Source organism: Sinocyclocheilus rhinocerous, unplaced genomic scaffold, assembly GCF_001515625.1.
Source record: "Sinocyclocheilus rhinocerous isolate Xijiao unplaced genomic scaffold, SAMN03320098_v1.1 scaffold828, whole genome shotgun sequence".
NCBI lineage: Eukaryota > Metazoa > Chordata > Actinopteri > Cypriniformes > Cyprinidae > Sinocyclocheilus > Sinocyclocheilus rhinocerous.
In genome coordinates, this window is record NW_015634025.1 from 236,836 (window position 1) to 248,868 (window position 12,033).

Below are 12,033 nucleotides of genomic sequence, written 5' to 3' on the forward strand. Positions count from 1 at the left end.
TTATTTATTATCCTTTATTTTACCAGGAATTATCCCATTGAGATATAAATCTCTTCTACCAGGGAGTCCTGGCCAAAATGGCAGCACAGAAAGTTTCACATACAGATTAGACACACATAAAACAAAACAAAAAATAATAAATAAAAAAATATCATCCAACATCATATTAAAAATTACATAAAACATTCACAAGTTTCTTCCAGGTAGAACTCCAAAAGATTTCTAAAAATATTTAGAGATGGAATTGTTTCTAACATCATAACACTCTGCATTTCATTCCATAGCCTAGGACCATAGGAGGAAAAGGCAGTTTTGCCAAATTCAGAGCGTACTCTAGGAACAGTCAAATGTAATTTGTAAGAGTTTCTAGTGCTATAATTACAAGTATAATATGATAAAAGATTACAAATATAAGTTGGCAGTTTACCTAATAATGCCTTGACAGTAAATAATAACATATGCATTTTTCTCCTTTGGTACAAGGATGACCAACCAACTATTTTGTACAAAATACAGTGATGGGAACGTGAAGAAGTATTTGTCACAAATCGTATTGCTGCATGATATATACTATCCAACTTCCTTAATAAGGACAAGTTTGCATGCATATAAACCACATCACCATAGTCCAACACTGAAAGGAAACAACTTTGGATAATTCTTTTTTTTAGGAAAGCACTTCTTAATACGAAAAAGAAAACCCAATTTAGGTCTATGCTTTTTTAGAAGATTTCAATATGAATATTAAAACCCAACCATTCATCAAGCCATAAGCCCAAGTATTTATAACTATTTACTCTTTCAATACAGTTCCCTTCCAAGGTTAGAATAGGTGGAACCGTTATTTTAGTATGACTACGAGTAAAGACCATATATTTCGTTTTGTTAGCATTTAAAACCACAGTATATATTTTGAAAATATTTACATGTATATATTTATATAATTTATATTAAATATAAATATATAAACATAATATTTTTCTTAAATATATACATGCATGGGTGTGTATTTATATATACATAATAAATATACACATTACACACACATATACTATGTAAACAAAAACTTTTATTTTGGATGCGAGATTAATTATTTATTATTATTATCCTTTATTTTACCAGGAATTATCCCATTGAGATATAAATCTCTTCTACCAGGGAGTCCTGGCCAAAATGGCAGCACAGAAAGTTTCACATACAGATTAGACACACATAAAACAAAACAAAAATAATAAATAAAAAAATATCATCCAACATCATATTAAAAATTACATAAAACATTCACAAGTTTCTTCCAGGTAGAACTCCAAAAGATTTCTAAAAATATTTAGAGATGGAATTGTTTCTAACATCATAACACTCTGCATTTCATTCCATAGCCTAGGACCATAGGAGGAAAAGGCAGTTTTGCCAAATTCAGAGCGTACTCTAGGAACAGTCAAATGTAATTTGTAAGAGTTTCTAGTGCTATAATTACAAGTATAATATCATAAAATATTAGAAATATAAGTTGGCAGTTTACCTAATAATGCCTTGGCAGTAAATAATAACATATGCATTTTTCTCCTTTGGTACAAGGATGACCAACCAACTATTTTGTACAAAGTACAGTGATGGGAACGTGAAGATGTATTTGTCACAAATCGTATTGCAGCATGATATATACTATCCAACTTCCTTAATAAGGACAAGTTTGCATGCATATAAACCACATCACCATAGCCCAACACTGAAAGGAAACAACTTTGGATAATTATTTTTTTTGCTTCAAAGGGAAAGCACTTCTTAAAACGAAAAAGAAAACCCAATTTAGGTCTATGCTTTTTTAGAAGATTTCAATATGAATATTAAAACCCAACCATTCATCAAGCCATAAGCCCAAGTATTTATAACTATTTACTCTTTCAATAAAATTCCCTTCCAAGGTTAGAATAGGTGGAACCGTTATTTTAGTATGACTACGAGTAAAGACCATATATTTCGTTTTGTTAGCATTTAAAACCAATTTCAGTTTTAACAATGAAAATTGCAGTGACCGAAAGGAATCTTGTAACAGCTCTATGGCTTTATTCATAGACTGTGCAACTGTATAAATAATTGTGTCATCAGCATATAAATGGATTTTTGCCGTGTTTATCTCTTGACCTAGGTCATTTATATAAAGTGAAAATAAAACAGGAGCTAAAATAGATCCCTGTGGGACTCCTTTATTTATTTTTAATTCTGTAGAAATGAAATTTTCAGCTGAGACACACTGCATTCTTTTGTCAGCTAATTCTTGAACCAATTTAGACTCATTTTACTAAAACCCAAGCAACTGAGTCTCTGCAATAAGATTTAAAACCTGTGTAATTATTTCGTTAGATTGAATAGGGGGGATATAAACATTCATAAGGGTAATGGGTTGTCCAGCTAGTGTAGCTTTAAGCAGGATAAACCGTCCTGATTTATCGGAGTATGTATTAATATCTGATAGTGGTATGCATTTGTTTACAAGAACTCCCTACTTTTACTGGTGAATGACGAGCCATATACTTGTCCCACCCAGTCTCTCTTTAATTTGATGTGCTCACTGTCTGTTAGGTGCATCTCCTGCAGAAATGCAATATGGATTTGTTATTTTTTTAAATAGTTTAGAATCTTTTTCCTTTTTACTGGATTTTTAATGCCCTTTACATTCCAGCTACATGTGTTTAGTATTGATTTATTCATTAACATAACCAAGGAGTAATCTGTTTAAGTCTGATATAATTGAAGGGTGTACCCATAAAAGTTGAATGAACGGTGATGCCATGTATAGCATTGAGGAGAAGGGAGAGAGAGAGAAAAAAAAAAAGAGCCTTGTGTTGCCCTGTATGTCGAACGGAAAACAGAACTATTTACAATTAACAGCTTACAAACATATTTAAGAATAGGCAAGGGAAGTCTGACGCTGGTCAGTTTCACATTTGAGAGCAATAGCGATCGCCACTCTGTCTCCTTGGAAACATTACATGACCGAAGATTAGATATAACAAACAAAAAAAGCGCGGTAATCAAAAAGAGCACCGCAAGGTTAGAAACCTTTGATATGATTCTCGGCAGTCTGCTGCGGCAACAGCCTTCTATATATTAACGTTATATTGGTTCAGTCTTTAAGTCATACCATCGTTATATTCTCCTTATATTTTTAACACCATAATCATCTACCCCCTCAAACTCTGAACAATAACGGTAACACTTTATTTCGATAGTCCACTTTAGACATTCTATTAACAGTAAGTAACTTTGCAACTACATGTCAACTAGCAGTTAGTAGAGTATTAGTAGACTGTCTGCTTAATATCTTCTAACACTTTCTTTGTCAACATTCTACTAACCCTAAACCTACCCTAACAGTCTTAACATATTACAAATATTGCTTAGTTGTTGTGTCCCAAGTCGTTGAGCTCCTTAAAATATGAACGAAACATCAGTAGAAGTATGTCACAAAAACATGGACAGTCTGTTACCATATCATTCAGCATCTCAGGGGCCATTTGTACCTGGCAAAATGTTGGTTGATGGTTCGGGCAGACCGTCCATAAAAGACTGCCTCTGTCGGCTGTTTGAAGAATTTTTCGCCACCGTTGTGCTGTATTCGAAGAGTCGCTGGGTATATCATGGCAAAGCGAATTCCTCGTTCCCGAAGTCGTTTCTTCACATTTCCAAAGGCTTGTCTTTTCCTCACGATGGCCGCAGAGAAGCCTTCAAAGATAGAGATGTTATGGGGTTTGTAGACCAGCTGACTCGCGGTTCTCGCTGCTTGCAGAATGTGTGCCTTGTCTTGAAAATTATGTAGTTTTACCATCAGCGCTCTCGGTCGTTCTCCTGATGCGGGAAGACATGAAGGGACACGATGTGCACACTCTACCTTTACCTGATGATTCTTGAAGTCGGTGTTAAGCAGATTGGGCAGCCAGGTCCTGAGGAACGAGACCGGGTTAGTCCCCTCCTCCCCTTCAGGTAGGCCAATTATTCGGATATTGCATCGCCTGCTCCTGTTTTCCGGGTCGTCTATCTTTTCCAGGGCCGCGTCAATCTTTTTTTTCACTTTTTTTCCATGTCGATCGGATTCATTAGTGCATCCACCATTTTTAGAGAGGAGCGAATGCTGATATTCAATAATTTTCTGCTTCGAAGTTTGTAACTGGAATCAAGTTGTTTCTTTGGCATGCCTTGTAACTTCTATATTTAAGTTCTGCACTTTCAGAGATGATATTGTGTCTAGAGGGGGAGATTTTGAAGGCTTTGTCGGAACTCGTCGTCAACACTGCTACTCCATTAGATGCGTCACGTGACCCCCCCGAATGACTCTTTTAATAACACAATACTCATGTGCATATGAGCAGCAATTCACATTATCAGAGACTAAATCAATTACATGAACAGTGTTATTAGTTCTGATCTATTAAAATGACATTTTCCCAGAAAATCAATAAACTAAAATCAAATAATCAATCAATCAAACAAGCAAAGCATCGCTGCTGACAGAGATGAAGGAGTTCTGAGGAGAGAACGAGTAAAATCTGAGACTGTAATGAGCAGCAGCAGCAGCAGCGCTGAGAGTCTCTCCATGATTCCTGCTGTTCGTATGATGTTTTATGAGTTCATGATGGATCAAATCAAACTCGAATATTCCTGTGCTGCTTTATTCCTCCTCCAGATATTCCTCCTCCAGATATTCCTCACGTTATTCCTATCAGAGTCACTAGCTTTGTCCCAAAGTTGAGTGTGCATACTTCGAAGGCCATTGTCTTCGAAGACCAGGCCTCCGAAGTGCATGAAGGATGCTCCGCCTTCGCAGGATTCCCTAATTGCAACACCAGAGGTTCCCGATTAGCACTCTGTCGCATAGCAACGGTGCGAGAGGAGAGCTGACGAGAGGACAATCCTGCCAGGATAGGTGGAGCCAGAATTGCTCATTTTTGTTTTTATGTTTTACGTCATAATGGAGGAGACGGTGATGAACCTCAGGCTTAGCCAAGACCGAGGCCAGGTAAGTTACACTGGTTTGTTGCGTCCTTTGTCGGATTACAACTTTAAATGCAGGAATTGGCTTGGAGCTTACTTGAATAATGTAATGATACATATGAAAAATTACAAAATACACACACACACAAACACATAGCAGTTCGAATGCTGACTGATATCTTACAAAGGTGCGATTTTATATAGTTTATTGTCTTGACCATGGTGATCATATGTAGACAGGTTTGAAACCTGGATTTTTTTTAGGCAATTAAGCATAAAATTAAAACTGTGAATAAAAAAAAAAATAGATAGAGCATTGTACAGCTCAATGTTCAGCGGCAGCTGTCACAGCTGAACAGTGCTCTGTTTTATAGTTCTTTCTTGTGTAATCAAGATCTGATATGTTACCTTGTGACTCTTTCCTGATGTAATCTGTAAAGGTGTAAACCAAATACACAGGATGGTCCTTCTATCCTGTCTATTGTTAGTTCTCCAGTAGGAGGTTCTTATAGTATCAGTCTATTGTTTGAAGGCCATTTGGTACCAGGTATAAAGACTGGCCACACAGACTGTACTTTGGGTTAAGATATTTTAAAGGACGACATGCTGACATCACTGTTGAAGACCTACTACACTACTATCTTCAATATATTCTTCTCCCCACAAGAACTCTTGTCAAGCATACTTATTTTTATATATTAGAGAAATCTAATACATTGGCGAGTGACCCAAACCTTTGCTCAGCTAAATACAGCAAAATCTAACAATTTGGCGAGCCAGCCAGGAGAAACAGATAAGAAGACATCTGACCAACATCACTGCAACAAGAAGAAGTGAACAAAAGAATCTGGGAGATTCTACAGCTTCAACTAAAGATCAACAGACTGAGTGCGTGGACACAATTGATTTGAATCAACTGGATCCTGTCTCAAAGATCCTAATTTGGTGAGTGAAACTTATCAGCTCTCTTAAAGAACTTACTTCAGAAGAATAATAAGTAGACGTAAAATTTGCAGTGTAGTGACATATACAGTGTAGTAATGTTGGTAATTTTAGGCTTGGGCCTTTCTCATGAGTCTGTAGGACTCATTTGATTTAGTTAATTCTCCTGAGACTGTAGGAGCTATAGAAATAAGGTTTATAGCTTGGCCCTGTTCTCTTAAGTCTGTAAGAATCATTTAAAGGTGCAGTGTGTAAATTTTAGCGGCATCTAGCGGTGAGGTTGCGAATTGCAACCAACGGCTCAGTCCCCCGCTCACCCCTCCCTTTAGAGAAGCTACAGTGGCCGATACAGGACTAAGATGTCGTCGGTAAAGACAGCAGAGAGCAATGAGATTTCTTTACAAATGTAAATTAAGGAATTATATTTACTTAATTATTTAATAAATCGATGTTATTGCGAATATTAATGTACTTGTTCATCATTGTGTCAGTGTTTTATTCGCAAGAACAACAAAGTGACGAAACGCGATGTGTAGAGCAGTTTGTCCATTTAGGGCTACTGTAGAAACATGGTGGCGACTTCCATGTAAGGGGACCCACGGTGCATGTAGATATAAATTGCTCAATCTAAGGTAATAAAAACATAACGGTTCATTAAGTAAGGTCTTTATACACCTCTGAAAACATAGTTACGTATATTATATTGCATTTCTGTCAATAGATCGATGTAAATATTACACATTGCACCTTTAAGAAAGAGGTTTAGTCCTTTCTCATGAGACTGAAGGAGCCATAGATATACTGTATAGTACATGGTTTGGTCCTTTCACTGACGTATGAAGGAATTGTTTAGAAACAATTTGGTCCATTCATCAAGAGATTGTAGAAGCAGAGGCTTTGTCTTTTCTCTTTTTGTCTGTAGAAATTGTTAAAGAAACAATTTAGCCCATTCGTCCAGAGACTGTAGAAACCATAGAAAGTGCTGGTACTGATGTTGCTGCAAGAATTGGAAATTCTTGACTGGGTGCTAATTCAGTAGCCACTATTGTAGTTTTGAAATTAATGTTTTAACCGAGTTAGAAAATGATGGCATAAAGCCATGAAACTATAAGTTTGTTTGCCTTCCGAAACATACAGAAAGATCTAAAGTAAATTGTCTAAGGGACAAATTTGAAAAAGTAATTCACCCTTCTGAGCTAGAACTCAATTCAGACATCAAACAAGGAAAATTAGCCTGAAAGTGAATTATTTGTTTTAAATGTAGCATTGAAAACTAAACAGAGCTTTTAAACTAATGATTTGTCTGTGTAACTAAAATGGTCAGTCTAACAAACTGCTGTGAATTTAATTCTGAATAAGCACCTTTAAAGGGGTCATATGATGCGATTTCAATTTTTCCTTTCTCTTTGGAGTGTTACAAGCTCTTGGTGCATAAAGAGGATCTGTAAAGTTGCAAAGACTAAAGTCTCAAATCCAAAGAGATATTCTTTATAAAAGTTAAGAGTCAGCCACACCTACCTAAAACGGCTCGTTCGAACACGCCCCCACATACCTACTACTTTAAACCGCATAAACACATTTCATTACACCAAATACACAAAATAATGTTCTTTTTAGCAGCATCATATGACCCCTTTAACAGTTCTAACACCTTTTGTTCTGTTTTTACACCTCTGAGGGCACTTTTCCTGTACTTGCCATGGCTGAGTCTGCACAAAACAATGGCAATGGTCCTGCATTGTGGCCAACAACAGAAAGACATGGGACAGAACCTCCAAATGTTCCATTGATCAGATGTTGGAGAATCTGCATATTTGGACAAAAAGCTGGGACTGAGGAAGTGCCATGATGACATGTGCCAGAAGTACAGCATCAAGTACTCAGAGAGTGGACTATGGGCCTTGCCAGACATTAAAAGAGCTTATGGAAAGATGCAGCACTTAAGGACAAACACCAACAGAGATGGATTGTCTGTGATTTTGGTCAAACAAATACTACAGCATCTGCAGAAGTGTGAGACTGACAAATTACAACGTGAGAACAAAGCAGAGAAAGCAAAGGTCCGAGCATTGCCTAAACAATTGCAGAATGTAAAGAAGGACGAAGAAAGACTGTTAAATAAGAATGAAAAGTTGCTAACTTTGCTCTCCAAAAGACTGGAATCCAAATCTTCAAGCAGCTCTGTTGACAGTGAAACTGAATTTCCCTTCAACACATGTGTTCAGGCTACAAGGAACTCAAAGGTTAGACTTGCTCCAGTAATTGTCAAGAACAGAAGGACTGAAGTTGAAATTGACACTGAGGAGGAGTGTGAGGAGGATGGTCAACGACGAACTCGTACTGTGACAAAAGAACATACCAGCCAGCTACTCCAGAGCAAGTTGACAAATGGTCAACAGAATTGCCAGATGTGTACAAACAACCACGGAAGGCTTGGCAATTTCTTCAACGCTTGCAGAAAATCTACAATTTACATCCACTAGATGGTGTGATGATTGTTAATGTGAACTTAAGAGACAATGACCAAAAAAGATTAACAGAAAGTGTTGAAAGAAGGATTGGTTGTAACGAATAGTCCACTGAAGGCGAGAGTAGTGAAGAACCCATGTGCAGTTTATTTACAGATGTGGTCCAAACATCCAAACAATAATCCGAGACACAGACTAGACTTGACTTGACGAGGCATGAACAATGACGCAGGCAGAGGAGGCGTGAAACTGCTGGGTTCATTTTAATAGGTTGTGTATTCTGTAACGAATAGTCCACTGAAGGCGAGAGTAGTGAAGAACCCATGTGCAGTTTATTTACAGACGTGGTCCAAACATCCAAACAATAATCCGAGACACAGACTAGACTTGACTTGACGAGGCATGAACAGACTTGACGTGGCATGAATAGACTTGACTCACCGACAGCAGGTTACAACATTAATACACGACGAAGACTATGGGAACATGATGGCTACTTATAGCAAACAAGAGGGTCACAAGACAAGAACAAACCAATGGGAAACAAGACACATGACTAAGACAACCAATCAGAACATGACACAATGAACAGAGGAACCAATGGCATGAATACATGAGGGCAAGGGAAGCATGACACAAACAGGGACCATGACTAAACTCCAAAATAAAAGACATGAAAACATGAACAAGAAACACAACCCAAAACACCACATTACATTGGTGCATCTCAAGAAAGCATTGAGGCTGGATGGGAAGCTGTACAAACTTTCTTGTTCAACTTGAAACCTGCAGAGGTTAATTGGACTAAAATGACCTCTGACATGCAGAAGACAGGAGAAAGTGTTGCAGAGTTTGAAGAACGCTTCAGACAAACTTGGACGGAACATGCTGGTGTGAACAACAACATTGAATATCTTAGTAAAGATACTAGCATGCCTCTTAAAATGACATTTGTGAATGGACTGAAACCTGAGATTTCTAAAAACCTTAAAATCAAGTATGATGACTGGGACAGCACTGGACCAATATTTATGCAGATTGTTGAATGGTCAGCAAAGATTTAAAGAACACAAGAAGTCAATCTCAGAGCTTTGCAATCCAAAACCTTGTCATACAAATCTAGCGTAGTGTTAGTTCTGGCAGGTCACGTTAGTCAAGCTCGCATCAGCTGACTCTCAGCTGATCCCCATCAACCTACGGGAATACAACACTTATCTAAGCATTCATATATAAGGTCCCCTCAGTATTATCAGCAGTTTCGCATTGCTCAATAGCTTATTAAATGGCGAATTCGGCAGACAAAACACCATCAGCAGGAATCGGGAATTTAGAGAAGTGGAATTCGCTTCCCCAATGGTCTCACCTCCGATTCATTCAAGTTCGATAACTTGAACACGTGAATTCACCGCATTAATTATAAGCTGCCTGATTCGGAAGTGACTGAGTTAGCATTATTCACGCATCGCATCATTATTGTCATGGACTCCACGAGTTATTTAACTGACTCAAGAACAAGTTCAGATGGGAACTTCATCCCCAAGAAGGATATCAAGAGATCAAGCATCCACTTCACAGCTGCTATGTTTCACTCTCGAACGTCTTCACAAGCTAAGTTCCATTTAATGCTCTCAGGTTATCTGCAACATGCATGTTGCTAAGGACTTCACTGCTGCTATGTTTCACTCTCTCGAACGTCTTCACAATCTAAGTTCCATTTAATGTTCTCAGGTTATCTGCAACATGCACGTTGCTAAGGCTATCCGTGTTGCTTGGGCTCATTAAGTTGTTTTCAGTTAAATGCTTGTGCTAGTTCATACGAATGTGCGGTACTTATCTGTTGTCACTGGCAACACACTTGTCGCTGCAATATGCTGCGCTTAACGGGGGTCTAATGTCATTTCATGCATTCTGAGTTATTTACACTGTTAAGAGTTGTATTCTTATGTGCGTGCGCGCACTCAGCGACCCAAGCGAGAGCAAGAGCGTGCCGCTTAACGCGTTTCTTTCATGGTTACAGAAGTCTTCGGCAGCACCGCAGTTACTTCCTCGAGAAGACTAGGTTGTTCAAGAGGAACTACACTACCCTGCCTCCGACTGGAGAGAGTAGCCACTTGCAGTTGGGGCGGAATTAAAGCGGAGACGTCAAGTCAGACACTTTCTGCTCCTGGTAATGACTCTCTCGCAGTGTTTGCATATATTCACCGATGAAGTGAATTAAATGCAACATTTGTCAAATACACAGATGTTTCAGAAATATTTTCATAAAGCAACAGAAACACTTTTAATACTGCTTAATACAGCGCCATCTGTTAATGAATAAGTTAAACATTAACATATGCTATTTAAATACCAATTAAGTTGGGGTGTATATGCTTTCTTCAGTGTTTTTTGAACGTGACTCAATAAAACAGTGCGACTACTTAAAAATGCTTTTACTGTTATAAAAACACAGATTTGTGAGCATCATTAGAATTGAATTGTTAGAATAAGCATGCAACACACATCGTGCTTGTCATCTGTGTCGTCATCAAGGCTTTGCAGTGCCTGACCTAGGCGGCTGGTTCCCGTTTTGCTCTTGCGGTACTTTGAATGCACATGTGATCGTAGGGCGGCTGCAGCGCCGATCAAAGTTGGACAAAAGCATTTTTAATGTAACCAGAATGCATTGTTTTTGACAGGTGGCAGCCAATCTTGCGGTGCCGCATGAAGTCGAACAAGCCTAATATCTCTAAAGAATGTGTTTTTGGATGTGAGGAAAAGATAACCTTATTCAGTGTTATGTGAACAGTGGACGCAATTTGTTTTTCCAAGGCAGCAACGGAGTTTCTCAAGCTTGTTTGTTTGTTCCCATCATTTCGGTGACGAATGTTTTATAACAAGGTACATTCTGACAATGGATTTGCACATTGTTTGGTACTGGAAGATGGAGAAGCCCCAGTGATAAAAGATCCCGGTCATATAGGAACTGCTGTAAAACTGCATCAAATGTCTGTGATTGTTAGTAAGTGTAAGTGCTCGTGACTCTTCAGCTCCGCCCACGGCTCGCCTCCAGGAGCTTGGCTGTTTTCGGAGAGAATCGCAAGCTGTATCGTTGGGAACACGCTTGTCCCAGAGCTATCTGGTTGTTATTCGGAACATGCTTGTTCTGAAAGCTGTAGTTGTATTGGGAACATGCTTGTTCTTAAGTTATAGTTGTGTTGTCAGGAACACGTTTGTCCCAGAGCTATCTGGTTTTTATTGGAACATGCTTGTTCTGAAAGCTGTAGTCATATTGGGAACATGCTTGTTCTTAAGCTGTCTAGTCGTATTGGAAATATGCTTGTACTTAAGCTACCTGGTCATTATTGGGAACATGCTTGTTCTTAAGTTATAGCGTCGTATTGGAAATATACTTGTTCTTAAGCTACCGGATCTTTATTGGGAACATGCTTGTTCTTAAGTTATAGTTGTATTGCTGGGAACACGCTTGTCCCAGAGCTATCTGGTTGTTGTTGTTCTAAAAGCTGTAGTTGTATTGGGAACATGCTTGTTCTTAAGTTATAGCTTGGTTGTTATTGGGAACATGCTTGTCCCAGAGCTATCTGGTTGTTGTTGTTCTAAAAGCTGTAGTTGTATTGGGAACATGCTTGTT

The 12,033-nt window shown here is 38.3% G+C and overlaps 1 pseudogene; it reads left to right on the forward strand.

The window, feature by feature from the left end:
* Nucleotides 1–7,633: 7,633 nt before the first annotated feature.
* LOC107745147 (uncharacterized) overlaps nucleotides 7,634–12,033 on the forward strand; it is a 5,970-nt pseudogene continuing 1,570 nt past the window's right edge.